The sequence below is a fragment of the Macrobrachium nipponense genome, chromosome 2 (genome assembly GCF_015104395.2).
Source record: "Macrobrachium nipponense isolate FS-2020 chromosome 2, ASM1510439v2, whole genome shotgun sequence".
Classification (NCBI taxonomy): domain Eukaryota; kingdom Metazoa; phylum Arthropoda; class Malacostraca; order Decapoda; family Palaemonidae; genus Macrobrachium; species Macrobrachium nipponense.
Window position 1 is genome coordinate 130,399,088 of NC_087201.1, and position 15,327 is coordinate 130,414,414.

The 15,327-nt window shown below is 36.3% G+C and overlaps 1 protein-coding gene across 1 annotated transcript in view; it reads left to right on the forward strand.

The window, feature by feature from the left end:
• Positions 1 to 115: 115 nt before the first annotated feature.
• Positions 116 to 15,327, forward strand: part of LOC135221314 (uncharacterized) — a 77,840-nt gene continuing 62,628 nt past the window's right edge. The window contains exon 1 of the mRNA XM_064259119.1: positions 116 to 802. The gene's annotated coding sequence lies outside the window, so the exon portion shown is untranslated. The remainder of the gene's footprint in view (positions 803 to 15,327) is intronic.

Below are 15,327 nucleotides of genomic sequence, written 5' to 3' on the forward strand. Positions count from 1 at the left end.
CCTTGGTAAGGGAGGTCTGCCATACAGTCTGCCCGATTTGGCCCACGGTTGGCACTACGACGACATCGGGCCTGGGTATTTGGCACTCGCACTGGGATACCCTCGCTCATCCCCCTCCCCTCTCCACCTTTCAACTTGTGCACTCTTCAGTGTTGATTGTGATAGCGAGTCAGTGGCTTGTCGTTTGCAAGTGTCGTCGTCTTCCGCTTTTGTCGTAGTCGTCGCTGTGTCGTCAGCTTTGCTGTCCAGCTTTCTGAAGTGGAGGATTACCTTATGACTTTCGTCAAGCGACTGAGACGACGGGAAGTTTTTAGTGGATTTGTGACTATATTAAGCGAAATCTTGGAGTGTGTGTTATGATTGTGTTTGTGTCTATATTTGCGTTTACAGTTGGAAAGTTGATATTATTTTAAGATTGTCAAATCTTTGACCTCATTTGTCACGTGATATATAAATTAGCATTTTGCCATTGGTTTATAATAAACGTCTGAAACCTCCTCCGAATAGGAGAGCATAATTATTAGAAAAAAATTAGTCTGATAGATGGAAATTAATATGAAATAAATGATTGGTTAATACGTGTCATTGCTTTGGACATACAAAGAGGAAATCTGTTGTTATAGAAGGAAATTCAAAAGCAGTTTGAATACAGTTGAAAATCTTGGTGTCACAGTGTGAGCTTGGTGCTGCAGTGAAGTCGTTCTTGATGTAACATGACCCAAGCACAGTCTTGTATGTGTTTTTCTTAGACATGAAAGTCGTCACCAGAAGCCGAGGCTTATGACTAGCACTATATATTTGGGTAAAGTATCTCCTCACTGTGAGATTATTCCTTCTTGTTTTTACGCGTTGCCCACTGTCATTTCCATGGTCAGTTTGGAGACTCGTTGTATATTCTTACAATTTGTGAACTGAAGGACTTTTGTTTATTGCTTAAAAAAAAAAAACTGTTTTAATGATGTGCTCCTAATTGTAAATTTTGCCGTCCTTTATAATTTATTGTTCTCTGTATATAGATAGTTTTCGATCCAGAAAGAGACCCATGTTGTAGGTCAGCTGTGTTGAGTACGCTATCATGATAAAAACGATTCTTCGGAAATTTACAGTGATCTTGTATCTATTAATCCTTGGAAATAGGTAAACACTTGCAGTGTGTTTGGTTGCAACGATAGGAAAAAGACGGCAAATCGTATTACTCAGTCCCTGCCGTTGTAGAAAATCAGGAGATGAAACTCAAAAGATCAGTGAGAGGAGAGCGCTGTGGATTTCCAGGATAAACAGGGCAAATTTTCAGTCGTCAAGACATACGAAAACCTTCTCAGCTCACTTTATTAGTGATGAGTGTTATTAATTGTTAGTGTAATTAATGATAATGGTGAATAATTAAAGAAGCATAGGGCATAAATATTTCGCAAAGTAATTCCTTAACAGCCACTGCGTTCTCTGTCAAATGATAGATGATGTAGAGCCACTAAGAAGTTATTTTGGTCAAATCTTTAAAACTTGAAGTAGTGGGTAGTGAACTACGTGTTTGTTTAAATTGATATTAGATATTAAAATTGCAAAAAATGGCTACAGTCGGAAATTTCTCCCCGACTGGGTAGTTCTATGTCCCTGGATGGGGTGGGACTGTGATGATCTGCCTTGAAATTAAACTTTGTAAATTTAACAAAATTCATGAACTGAAAGGCGGACTCGCGCTAACGGTAAACCTACAAAAGGAAATAAATTTTTAAAAAATTGAGAACGAGGACCCAAACGCACGTAAAGAAAAAAAATGAAAGTTTAGAAAAACTGGGAAAAATCCCATGACATCAGTCTCTTAAAATGTCACCGTGTCGCTCACAAAAAAAAAAAATAAATAAATAAAAAACCTTATTTATGCAACATTTCACCTTTTCGATTTCTTCAATACCGACATTCACATGAACTGCAATATTTCATATGTCCAAAATCGCATTCACAACTTAAATCCTTGAGGGATATTTATTAAATCGCATCTTAAAGTGTAACAAAGGCAACTTTCCCTCAGTTATTGGCAAGTTTCAATTTATTTGTATATATATCTTTCACGCACTACAGGTTCCAGAGACTCGGTATAATCAATCTTCTTTATGTGTATTGTCCTTGCTTGCCATTTTTCGTGATGTGGGTCATAATTCCTTAGAATAACGAACTTTGATATTTCCTAATGCTTGACCTAAAAGATGGCGACGGTTTATCAGGTACTCGTCTGCTGTGACGTCATAGGAAAACTATCTATAATCAGTTAGCTGAAGAGAAATTCTGATACGTGATATGTAAGTTCAAAATACCTCTGTAGTCGAAGCAGTATTCAAGAAACCCTGATCGCGTTCCTTATCACTAAATAGCTGTTTCAAAAGGAAATTGCCAGAGAATATCTTTTGTTTGATATTAATGAAAAGGTTTATTGGTGTACGCATGTTTTACTACAAAACAAATTTCGTTTGTGAAATGGTGGTGAAAACCTGTAAGCCTTTAAGCCATGAAACTGGTTTTGAGCATAACTGAAATTTTCACAATACTCATAATTTTTGGCATAAGAAGTCAGAAAAGTACTTGAAATCAGATTGAATACATTGATTGCTGTTCCTAATATACTTCGTATGGGATATTGGATTGTTTATTGATTAGATGTAGTTTTACCTGCATAATTTCATTAGAAAAGTGAGGTAGTCTGAATTAATAACGGCTACTTTCTTATTCGTGACACTGGACGAGTGGGTTGCGTACTCGACTATGAATCTGGTGGCCCGAGTTCGCTTCCCGTAGCCGTCAGTACGGAATCAGAGGAATTAGTTTCTGGTGATTAGAAATTCATTTTTCGATATAATGTGGTTAGGATCCCACAATAAGCTGTAGGTCCTTTTGATAAGTAACCAATTGGTTCCTAGCCACGTAAAATCTAATCCTTCGGGACATCCCTAGGAGAGCTGTTAATCAGCTTAGTGGTCTGGTTAAAATGAGATGTACTTAAATTTATTCCCCTTTTTTACTATTTCATGAAAAAGTGGAAAATTCTAAGGTTTACAAAAGTGTAATAAGTAACCAAGTTAATCCTCAGGCTCCAATTCTTGCGCTCGTGGCCTTTGCAGTTGAGACCACCACTTAAATATCAAGTGGGCTTTGTTTCTTCGACCTTGCTCAATAGAAAAACTGTTTTTTTATCCATGAAATTACCGGTGATAGGTCGTTAATAACACTATAGATTTGAATTTATGTAATCAGTTATTCGCTCTGGACTGTTACAGATTTAACTAATAGTTCCTGTCGTGTTTATAATCAGAATAATTATAAGCAAAAGCGTATCCTAGAAAAGCTTTATCTGTTACATCCCTATACAGGCATTTTTTTTTACAAATTATTTTATATCTTAAAAACTTTTGAGCTCTCTGCAAAGCAATTTTATTTTATTATATCTTGAAAACGCGAATGGTGGCAATTCGCCATTTGCCAAACTGTTGGACATTGAATGATCATTTACAGCCGCTGTCACATGAATTCAAAGAAAAAGGATTACCCCCTCTATGTTGCAAGGTCACCGCTAATTGTCGAGAGTAACAAGTGCAGTTGCGGTAGGCGAAAGAATAGTTCTATGATTAGTACTTTTAATTAATAAAAAAGTACAGCTGAGAGCACCAACATCAATTGAAGCTATACAGGAGCTATGCTGACAACTGAATTTATAGAAGTCAGTGGTAACATGAACACTAAAGAAAACGAAAATCAATAAGCTGTAAATGTTTTGTCCTAATGTGTTAGTACATGACCAGTGAGGCGCACTAAAATGTGGGAAAATACTTGGAATGTGGGGAAAATACCGGATGAAAGGTGGGATGTGGTCCTTACCTATAGCTGGTTCACTTAATTAAGGTAGATTCTTGGATGAGCCCTATGCTGACGAGACGTTTGCTTGGCGGCCGCTGATTGGCTGGTACCGGGAGGTAGGCAGCTCCCAGCCAATCAGCGGCCGCCAAACAAACATCTCGCAGGCATAGGGCTCGTCTAAGAATCTACCCTATGTGAACCAACTATAGTTATGTGACGGTAAGATAGTGAGTGTATGTTGCCTAAAAGTTGGTAAGTCACGTATCTGATGTTGAGTGATTGACAGCTCTCCTTCATAAACCATTTGGTAGACACTATTGACGAGGTCAAGCTGCTGCAACCAGGACTGCTTCTTTAGTGAATGTCAGGGTGTCGTGATTCCCTGTTTATGGGGCGGGGTCACAATGATTGTAGTTAATGTTAGTAAGTGTTGTCAGTATAGGGTGTTTGTACTATCGAGATGGTAAAGTTAAGTATATCTTAGTTTTACCAGATCACTGAGCTGATTAACAGCTCTTCTAGGGCTGGCCCGAAAGATTAGATGTTTTCACGTGGCTAGGAACCAATTGGTCACCTAGCAATGGGACCTGCAGCTTATTGTGGAATTCGAACCACACTATATCGAGAAATGAATTTCTATCACCAGAAATAAATTCCTCTAGATGGTGAAACCATGACTGAAAATTTAGGGGACAACATTGATATTGGCCCAGTTATAAATTTTTAAAGGCTTCTGGCTTTCACGAAAAAAAAAATTATAATTTTTTTACCTATTTAAACATTGATCATCTTTAGAACATCTAATTTTAAACTTATTATTTATTTCATATGTAAGACGGTAATGTTAATGGAGCTTTTCGTACTGTTCAAGAAAATTTCTCAGTGTGTGTGTGTGTGTGTGTAAGCTCAAGTAAAGAAAAACTTTCAAATGAAGATTATTTAGCATGGACCCAAACTTTGTCCAAAGGAAAGGGTATTGTTAAACAAATCATAAAGGTGTCACTATACATTCAGTGCTGGTGAATTAACGTAAGCATTCAGTAGACCTTGTTTAAAGGAAGGCGGTGCTTCCAATGATAATAATAATAAGTAGTCTGGATGACAGTCAAACGGTCGGCTAGATTACTATGGTCAGGCAATTTGAATCGAGAACGCACCGGCCAAGTCACTGCCGGATTCAAGATGACGTCACTGTGGCAATTTTTTTATTTTGCTCGTTAACGCCACATAAATTCTCCTATAACTTAGCATTAATTGGCCCCGTGTAAGGATGGAGGCGAATAAATTACAAAAGTAATTTCCAAATATCCACAGAATTGAGTGCTCATGGGTGAAAATATTGGGGAAATATTAAAGAGAATCACAAAGCGAGCTAATTTACGTGACTTATAACCTCCCTTTCATAGCTATGCCCTATAGAAATATCCTCTATATAATCATTACATTTTAAAAGTTTATTAAATTGTCAGTTTAAGTAGGCTTTTCCTCTTTATGGCATTATTTTAAAAGAGTGGTATCAAACGTTTCCAGTAAAATGACCATCTTTACTCAGTGTCGTTGATAGTTCAGTGCTTTGAGTACTTTTAATGTTTCATTATTCATAGATTTCAAAGGTTTGCTGTGCATCATATACTCCTTCATTTGTTTCAGTATTTCTAGGATTCAAAAGTAATATATTTCATATTTGTTTCCGAAAGTTTGAGAGAGTTTAGTTTTCTTTTGGCCGAAGATCCGAGTTCCAACCATTGGGAATCTTTTCGCTGTTTGTCCATGATGTCATCACGACTTCACAGTGCCATAAGGGGTGCCATTTATCTCCCGCCCCTCTTTCAGGTCTTCCGACTGTCGTAATACAACTCACCCTTTATATGACATTTCTAACCTTGTGAACAACCTCGCGAACATCCTTTGCCCAGACGGTGTGTACTTTACTGCTGTGACATCCTTATGTCGTGCTGACGCCAGGTCGTGTAATGTACTGTGACCCAACCCGTTTGTACCTCTTTGGCTCGTACTCCTCTTCTGTAACCGATTATAATAACACTCAACTTTCTTACTGAAAACCTCTTACTTGGCTTCTGTATTGAGAAGTCACTGCTGTCTCATTTTTCTCTTAAAGGAGCTTACTGATATGATTGAAAAACATGGGTTTAGTTTGATTCTGTGGAGAGAGTCTCTTGGACAGAGCCATTAGTCAGGGAGGATGTTTTAGGCGTTTTAATTTTTTTTTTATTTAAAGAGAAAGTATTGCGCCAACAAGTTTTCCTCTTTTCTTTCATGATTTTATGTAACTCCCTGTTTTTTTTTTCACATATATTAATCGCAAGTGGATTTTTACCATAACCCATGAATTCATCACAAGCTTTCCAACAGAATTTCCTTTGAGGCCATTCCTTTCGAAAAATTAAATAATGTTTCTTTTTTGTTCTTTCGAAGGGGGATTGCACAGGAAATTTTAGATTTTTTAGGATAGAAAAAATAAGTAGCGTTCACAGTTTAGACGTTTGAAACGGTGCGTTATGCTGAAAAATGTTAACCTAGTCTTGTTTCTGCGAGTTTTTATTAAAGTGACAGCTACAATTTTATCTGTTTGCGTAGTGTTGTCCTTGCACACGATTCTTGGTTGTCTTCAAGGTGAAAAATATTAATAATAATCATTCAAGTGCGTAATTGTTTCTCCTGAAGGGTGTGGGGGGGGGGGGGGGGGCGGGTTTCGGGGGGGGGGGGGGGGGGGGGGGGGTTTCAACGTTGCCATCTTTTCAGTACCTGAATTGTTGGTACCCATCTGCTTTGATCTGTGGTATTTGCATGTTCCTTGCCTGCTTAAAAAAGTGGTCTTAATGCTCTTATTTGGTCATTGTGACATCTTTTATGAGGCGACTATTTATTCTTAAATATGATTTCATAATTTAAATTGATAATTTTTCTTGTTTTCTTTTTTTACCTAGCAGACAGAACTCAGAAAGGACACATTTCCTCAAGTTTGGGCCAGGTGTTTTTTTATTGTTAAATATAGATTTTCTTTTGTAAGTCAACCTACATAACAGCAAATTTTACCCTCAGCCATTGAAACGATTGCTAGCTAACCTTTGCGATGCTTAACCCTGCGTTCAAGATCACAAGGAGCATTTAAGAGAAGCAAGGTCTATTACATGTCTTAAGATATTGCTGGTATGTTACTCATTCTAAAACTGCATTGACTCTGACTTGGTTTAGTTCTGGGAAGGGTTAGCCTCAGATACAACACTGGCAGAAAGGCAAAGGTTTCACCCCAACATTAGGAACACCGTATTAATGTATATATGTTTGGATGAGGACTATAAAAAGGGCTACTGGAGGGGAGTGAAATTTTGTGGAAAACGAACCACGATAAAGACACGAGTGGCGAAAAGTCTCAAAGGCCTATTTTGTCACGCGGCTTTGGCGGCCATTACGATGATGCACTATGTAAACAGAACAAATCTATATGATGTACTGCCTACTAATGAAAAAAATGTTTTTTTCAAAGTAATTGATCACAATTTTCCGTTTTAGGTATTGGTAAGTATATGAATATATGAAGTATTTTTGTACAGGCATTACTCGAAGGTAATGAAAGGAAACCATGTGAACTTCAATGGATTTCGTTTATTTCGGGGACCTGATACTTCCCTTGGGATATAATTGAGATTATGAATAACTCAGAGTTTCATCATCATCACTCTCTCCCTGCCCATTCATGGCTGAGCCGAATGGCGGTTAGCAGACGGGTATTAGCTCATGCTGCCATGCACCTTGCGAATGCGAGCGCACACGCACAAACACGCATGCACTCACTCCTTTTATATATATATATATATATATATATATTATATATATATATATAATATATATATATATATATATATATATATATATAAAAGGAGTGAATGCATGCGTGTTTGTGCGTGTATATATATATATATATATATATATATATATATATATATATATATATATATATATATATATATGTATATGATATATATATATATATATATATGCTTAAAAAATCACAGTAGATGCACGTGACTTCATAAATAAGCGAAATACCACGGGAAAATGATAGTCAGGAATCCAAGCGCTTTCGTCTTTATTGGTAATCTTCTTACACACGGAGATATATAATTCATTTGTATTCCACATAGGAAAATGAAAGACGTAAATACTTAACAAATGTCTCGCGCACCGATGGACCCCTTCTTGGGGCGTTTATTTCCTTAATAAGCGCTCTAAGAAGAGGTCTGTTGGAGGACAAAGCTGTTGGGCATTTTCTAAACCACTTTTGTCTTTCATTTACCTGTGTGGAATCCAACTGAACGACTTACTGATACACACACACACACACACACATATTGGTATGATAGCAAAATATACCTCTCTCTCTCTCTCTCTCTCTCTCTCTCTCTCTCTCTCTCTCTCTCTCTCTCTCATATTTTCATAATGATTGCTTTATATATAGTATACCTCATTGCATTGTAACAATTATTCATGCCCTTTTGTCAAATTTGATTTCTTCATTTTCCTTGAAGTTCTTGATGTATATCATTAACGATTATACAAATGCATTGAAAGCTAATAACTCATAAACGTGCTTTGTAAAGAGAGCGTAATTGGAATTCAAAGACCGAATTTATTCGTTATTTAAGGCAGTAAGTGGTTGTTTCCAAATACTCCTGCAGGGCAAGCTGCTCATTAAGACGGGATTTGCATGTCAGGTCATTTGCTGTTGAGTCTTACGAGAGCGCCATTATTATTTTGTCAGATTTGCCATTATTAGGAGGATGAATGTCCTGTCTGTGAAGAGATTCCCGTTCGGATCGTGGAAGTTTGTTGCTATGCGGCGTTGTTTCATAGGACGTTGCGACGTCGCAGACGTTGATTATCATTTGCGACGTAATGAACTCGACAAAGCGCTCGGCTCCGTTGTCTCCGTTCCTCTACGTTTGGCTTCAGTGTTGACAAATCTGCTTTGCTAGCCAAGTCCTTGATCCGATTAATGATATTGGATCATTAATTGAGCGCCGTCGCTTCAGTAGCTTCGGTGGAATGCATTTTTAGGTTCATTTTTCAGACGGAATATCATCTTTCACATAATGGTTACAATTTGTACTTTAATATAATATTTAGTACGTAATATATATGTACATGGCAGTGTGACGGGTTATTTCATGACCTTATCTGGCCTTCACTTGCAGAAAACAATGAAATATATTTATAATTAAGGAGCGTTCCAAATTCTGTTGTGGGAGGAATGAGTGTCATCAACCTTTTATCCTCATCGTGAAGATGTGGCCTGATGAAAGTATTGTCAACACACTTAGTGATAACTACCCTTCTTGATTTTACATTAAAGGAGGTTGCTGCTGAATTCAGCCTGGGTAAGGTTACCCCAAAATGTGATCTCCTGTTGGGACATATAAGCAATAAACCACTTACAACTGAATGCATTCATTATGGGCTTTTTGATGACAAAGTGTTCTAGACCCTAGACATCAGTCCAACTACAGTGCATTATTTATCTGTCCAATTTGAACCTGCACAAAAAATTGAGAACAACCAAATTTAAGGAAATGCTGTCAATAGAGAGGTCTTAGAGGTTCTTCGACTGTATGCAGCTCATTAGGAATCTAGTTGTATAATTCGTGATTGCATATTGACTTTCAGGAACATATCTGGCTTCTTTTTTTTCCTCGACTGCACAAAAATAGTTAGTTATACTGAGAAAGTTTTTCAAGAATTTTGAAGACCTGTCTGTCACTGGGAAATGTCTAAATTATTTTATTCTTCCATTTTAAAATATTGTTCCTTTTCAGGTCTCTGCAGGTGACTTGCATTTTAAATTGTTCGACAAAAACTTGAGCTCAATCCAATTGATGTAAGAATTTGACTCCATTGTTCAGCTAGCTCATTGTGAATGTTGTATTAGATGATTCATAGGTCTGATATCCTTTGCATAAAGATCTTCCCAAACTCTGCTTCGATACCTTATACTAGTATGTATGTAATTACTATTAAGTCATGCCTTTTCTTCTTTGAAGTTCAGCACCAGTTTTTTTGAAGGTCTATTTTGTAACCAAATTGTTGAACGGTGGTCCTAATACTTTTGTTGAATTGTTTGAACTTCAGAACTTCGAACTTGGTGGAAGTGTGACGTGTGTGTTTTAGTAGGTATACATGAGTCTCGCGTAATTTTTTGTTTGTTTGTCTTATTAACTTTTTTATTTATTGGTTTTTGTTATCTTTACTGTCTTTTTTGCTTTGTTATTCTCCTTCACTGATTATTCTTCGTCTCTAATCTCCCTTTTCTCTACTGGTCTGTTCTCATTGTTGGGACCATTGGCCTTATATAATTATATAATAATAGTAATGGGCTAAAGTTAAGGCAACATTTACCTACGTTTCCTTCTGAAGCAGAGATAACCTTTATTGATACTCATTTTTATGGAAGAATACTCGTGCCGAGATAACAAAATATAAGAATTGAACTTGGGCTAAAGTGTGTAGCCATCATTATCAGTTAAGATAGCAAAACCTATTCGATCTCCTGCCTCTTATTGCCCTTTTCTGTGTTTAAAGCTTCTTATATCAATGTTTCCTCGAAATGTAATGCTAAGAACATTGGTTTCCTGAGTGGGAAGTCAAATTTCATTGTGGTGAATTCTAAAACTAGATTTCATGACTGAACATGATGAAGACCAGAAAATATTACGCGTTTAGTGATGCATAGAAACCAAGGCAGGAAGTCTGGGAAAAGTTGGCAAGCTCAAGTGGCAGGATTCTTGCCCCATGTGACTTCCCCTTACGTCAAAATAAAGCGTGCCAAGTGTCACGCAGACTTCAGACTTTAAAATTCTCTATAATGTAGAGTAGGTTTCAGCAAATTTTCTTCCTGGACCCGTTCAGAATGATGCCGCCACTATGTATTCGTCTGGTGCAGCCTTTAAGAAGTTAGATATGAGATGAAAAGGTTACCCTAAGTTGAAGATTTAGATTTTAACGTACAAGTGTGGGACCTTAGTTGCAAGTGCTCTTCAGAAGAAATTAATCTCATAATATGTTTGGTTCAAGTGATCACTCTCTAGTAGAAAACCACCTAATCAAGAGACGCTTTCTGTCGGAATTTGGAAGTGAATAAACTACCACGGACTTAGAGTAATCGGAGTATTTTCACGCAGTAAGATATATATGTATTCTAATGTTAATTTCCTTAATGCTTACATTAATGATAAATAAATATAGGACAGTCTAGGCATCATGTTCCTTTTTGGACTAATTTAGATAGAGTAGCCGATTGATTGCATTTATTAGGCGTATCATTAGAGATTCTCTCCCTAAAATATATGCGAATAAAATGGTAAATTTAATTAAACCTCCTCTCAGAAACCAACCATAATGAAATGAAACATACAAACATCGTAAATCATGTTACAAACATCTTTTAGAGGATAAAGCTTGCATCTCCGAAAAAATTACATAACTTCAATTGAAAGTGCCTTTAATATCGCTTATTCACTAAGATTTGCCACGTTTATTCTTGAATGAAGACCCTGAGAAAATTGACTCATCTGTCCTCAGACAACGCAACACAACACAAGTGTTCGCCTGATTAAACGCGTATTAACATGCCAACTTGTGTACGGTGTAGCTGGCACTCAATCCTTTTAGTAAACCTAAAACAGTGAGCAAATGGGAAGTAAGCGCTCTATGCTAAAGTTAGACCCGTGACCCAAAATAAATTTTAGTGCTGCAGGTGGCAATGTTGACAGGGAGTTGGGGGAAGATGTCTCGGAACTATCGTGTCCTCCTGTCCTGACGTAAAAAAGTTGGTGACGGTTATAGGGCGTAGCTATCTTGGCGACCGTTACGGTTTTCGTTACGCATTTAGTTCAGCCTTTGACGGAACCTGAACTTTATTGCTATTGTTGTTGTTGATTTAGATATAAACTAGGGACAGGAAATAGAAAGCGCCTTTTGCAATATTCGTAGCATTACATCAATTGTTTCCTAAGATATATATATATATATATATATATATATATATATATATATATATATATATATATATATATATATATATATATTATGTGTGTGTGTTGTGTGTGTTTGTGTCCTCTGTTTATTTGTTTTTCTTGTCTCTATTTAATCTTTTTACATTTCCTTTTTATTGTTTGAGGTTTTACACACCTTACCATAATTTTCATTTTCCTTGTGACTTACTTGTCATGATCATGCGCATTGTGGCTTCTTAAGTTTATCCTGGAAACTCCAGTGAAACCTGAATCTACCACTTTGCGTGGCTGTGTGTCTATGTTTATGTGTGTATGGGTATTTGTATATACCAAATATCTTGAGAACCGATTGTCTTCAACCATTGCGTTCATTGGGTACCTCCTGTGTGTGATTATGTCATGAGTAATGAAACAAATAAAATAATTTTGGTGTCTTGATAAATAAGGATCTAAATCAAGAGTTTTCTTGAGCCTGCTGAGCTCCTCTTTTTAATTATGCGTGATGAAGAGACCATAAATCATTCTGTAGCTCATGATATATATGCACAATATAACAACATAACAACGTAGTGTTAATAATAGTAATAGGATTAATAATTATCCTGCACTTATTAATATGCCTTCTACTGAATGTAGCAATATTTTTATGTGGGTATGTGTGTGTGTGTGTGTGTGTAGAGGGACAGTAATGTTAAGGCTACCGTTTTTTCCTTAGGAGTAATATTAAGGAAATTCTCACGTAATTCGTATATTCTGTCTTCTGTATTGAATTACTTTTCGTTTAAACGGTAGCCGTGAAAACAAATGTTTGTACACGGCTTATTTTATATTGTTGTGAACAATTTTTATTAGTCGTAAAAGTAGTAATAGTAAAATATATATATGTATATATTGTATATGCAATAGTACAGTCTGTTGCTCTGTTGTCAATTAAATTATTCTTGTCATGTGTTTGTGACGTTCACTGTATAATCAACGCCTCGGGATTCGTTATTTAAGCAGAATATTGATAGCAAGCCCAAAGTATGATGACCGGTTTATTTTCATTATACGCTTGACATCTAAATTCTTTGTAACTTTAACATTAATTTGTTAACTTCTAAGTGGATGAAATCATTGATAAATACATCTTGTTCTCTCTTTCTCTCTATCTCTCTGCCAAGGGAATTATGCCAAGAGTTTTGGCAGTCCATATGCTGATCTGGTTGATGCTGACTTTTCCTTTTTTTATGACTTTGGCGTCATCTGTACTTTGGCTAGGCCTGATATTTTACTAGCCATTAAGATGAATTTTATCTTTGGATTCTTTTAGAATAAAGATGCAAAACTTCTTATAAGCCTTAAATTCATTTGGTCATTTAGGTCTCTTCATTTCTTGTGATTCACTGCTTTCATAAACCGTATTCATGAAGTAATATTAAAATTCTAAGCCGCTTAAAGAATAGAAAAAGAAATTTTGATATAGCCTGTCTTATTACAAGAAGGTAGACCTTTCATATGCATTATTCCCGGCAATTCGCGCAAAGATATTTGAAATGTGGGGCTATCATCATCGTAGTTATCATCATCATCATCATCATCATCAACGTTATCTTACTAATATTATTATTATTATTTATATCATTATTATTTTTGCTCGCCGCAAAAAAATATTGGGAAGGTTTCACAAAATCTACGCATATAATGTGGATCACGACCTGGTGGTTGTACGGTGTAACTCAGCGCTTACATGATATGGAGAATCTTATTATTATTATTATTATTATTATTATTATTATTATTATTATTATTATTATTATTATTATTATTATTATTATTATTATTATTAATTGCCCTGATAGAGCTTACTTTCATCACTGCTCAAGGAGTTAAATTCAATTGACAAGCCAAGCATTGCTTGTTAATCTTTATGTGACAGTATTAGGACGGCATCTATTCCCATGACAAGAATAGTTTCTTTTTGACACTGAATGACGTAACGGGCTATAACCCACATTAAGACGCTGGTGTCTAGTTGTGTAGCTGTCTGCAAGTCATTCAGGTCTCAGTGGGTGGCAGTTTTCATCGCTGAATTACCAGCATCTGAAATTACAAAATATAGAATAAAATAGCCATGACTGACTCCTCTGAAGCCCCGTCCCCGTTTGAGACCTTTCAGTTTCGATTTAGTATGTAAAAACGTTATTTAAAAAATTTCATCTCATTTTGGGGAAATTTTTTAGCCATTTGTTTACGTAAAATCCTCCACGCTGTAAGTAGTTTTTTCTTTCAGAAACCATGTTACTTTTTTTTAAATCTTTGAATTACGTGTCGTACATTTATTATTACGATTATAATCAAGATTGTTGATTTTCTGACTATTCCTAGTCCTATTTTTTAATGCTATTAGTAATAATAGTAAGTGATTATAGAAAGTGGACACCATATTTAAAAATATATATGTAATGGTGAAGTTGATAACGAAAATCAGAATACTGTTTAACACTTGCAGCAAGTATAGAATTTTTCTTTTAAAAATAACAGTGATTATAATACTGAATCCCTCCGCCGACCCGTGCATCACTATTGTCGTAAAAAATGATGTTTAGTGTTTAATCATATAGAAAAGCTGAACTAATTGTCTGGAACTATTTTTTTTTCTGGAGGGTTATGAAAAATATCTTCTTAAATGCAGTCAGCGAAGTGTTAATTCAGCTTTGAGTGGGTAGGACATAATTCATTACATTCAGCTGTTAGCAGGGAAATTAAACACTCGGGTCTAGATCCGGCCTTCTTATATCATTGAAGAGATGGAGAGTATGTTTCCTAAATGATTCAGTCAAAATGCCTCTTCCATGATTCATCAGGTTCATTATAGGCAATGGCTAACTAAAGAACTATTTATTGCCCAGGACGCTCTCTCTCTCTCTCTCTCGTCTCCCTACTCTCTCTTTCAACTCTCCTCTCCTCTCTCTCTCTCTCTCTCTTTCATGCATACATCTATATACATAAAAATGGATGTATGTATGTGTGTGTGCTAAGTTAACTTAAATGCATTGAGCAATTTCCACTAAACTTTGAATACTTATCACATACCATCTGGAAAAGAATACTGTGGGGGTAAGACATCACTGCCACCAGAGTTGGGGGGCCATGGGTAGGGGGCGGATGAAATCTAAAAATAACCGAAAATGACAGAACGGAGATTAGTGTCTAATCCATAGTTTCTGAGGTAGCTGTGACGGATAATGACACTCACGATGTCCTTTGAGTCCAATTTCAGCCCCGATAGGAAGAGGGGTGGAAAGAGGATGACATGTAAAAATAACTGAAAACAACATATTAGTGTCTAATCCATAGTTTTCTAGGTTGCTGAGATGAACAGTGAAACTTCTGATGCCCTTTTAAGTCCAGATTCACCCCTAATAGGAAGGGGATGAGGGGGGTGACATCTAAAAATGACCGAAAA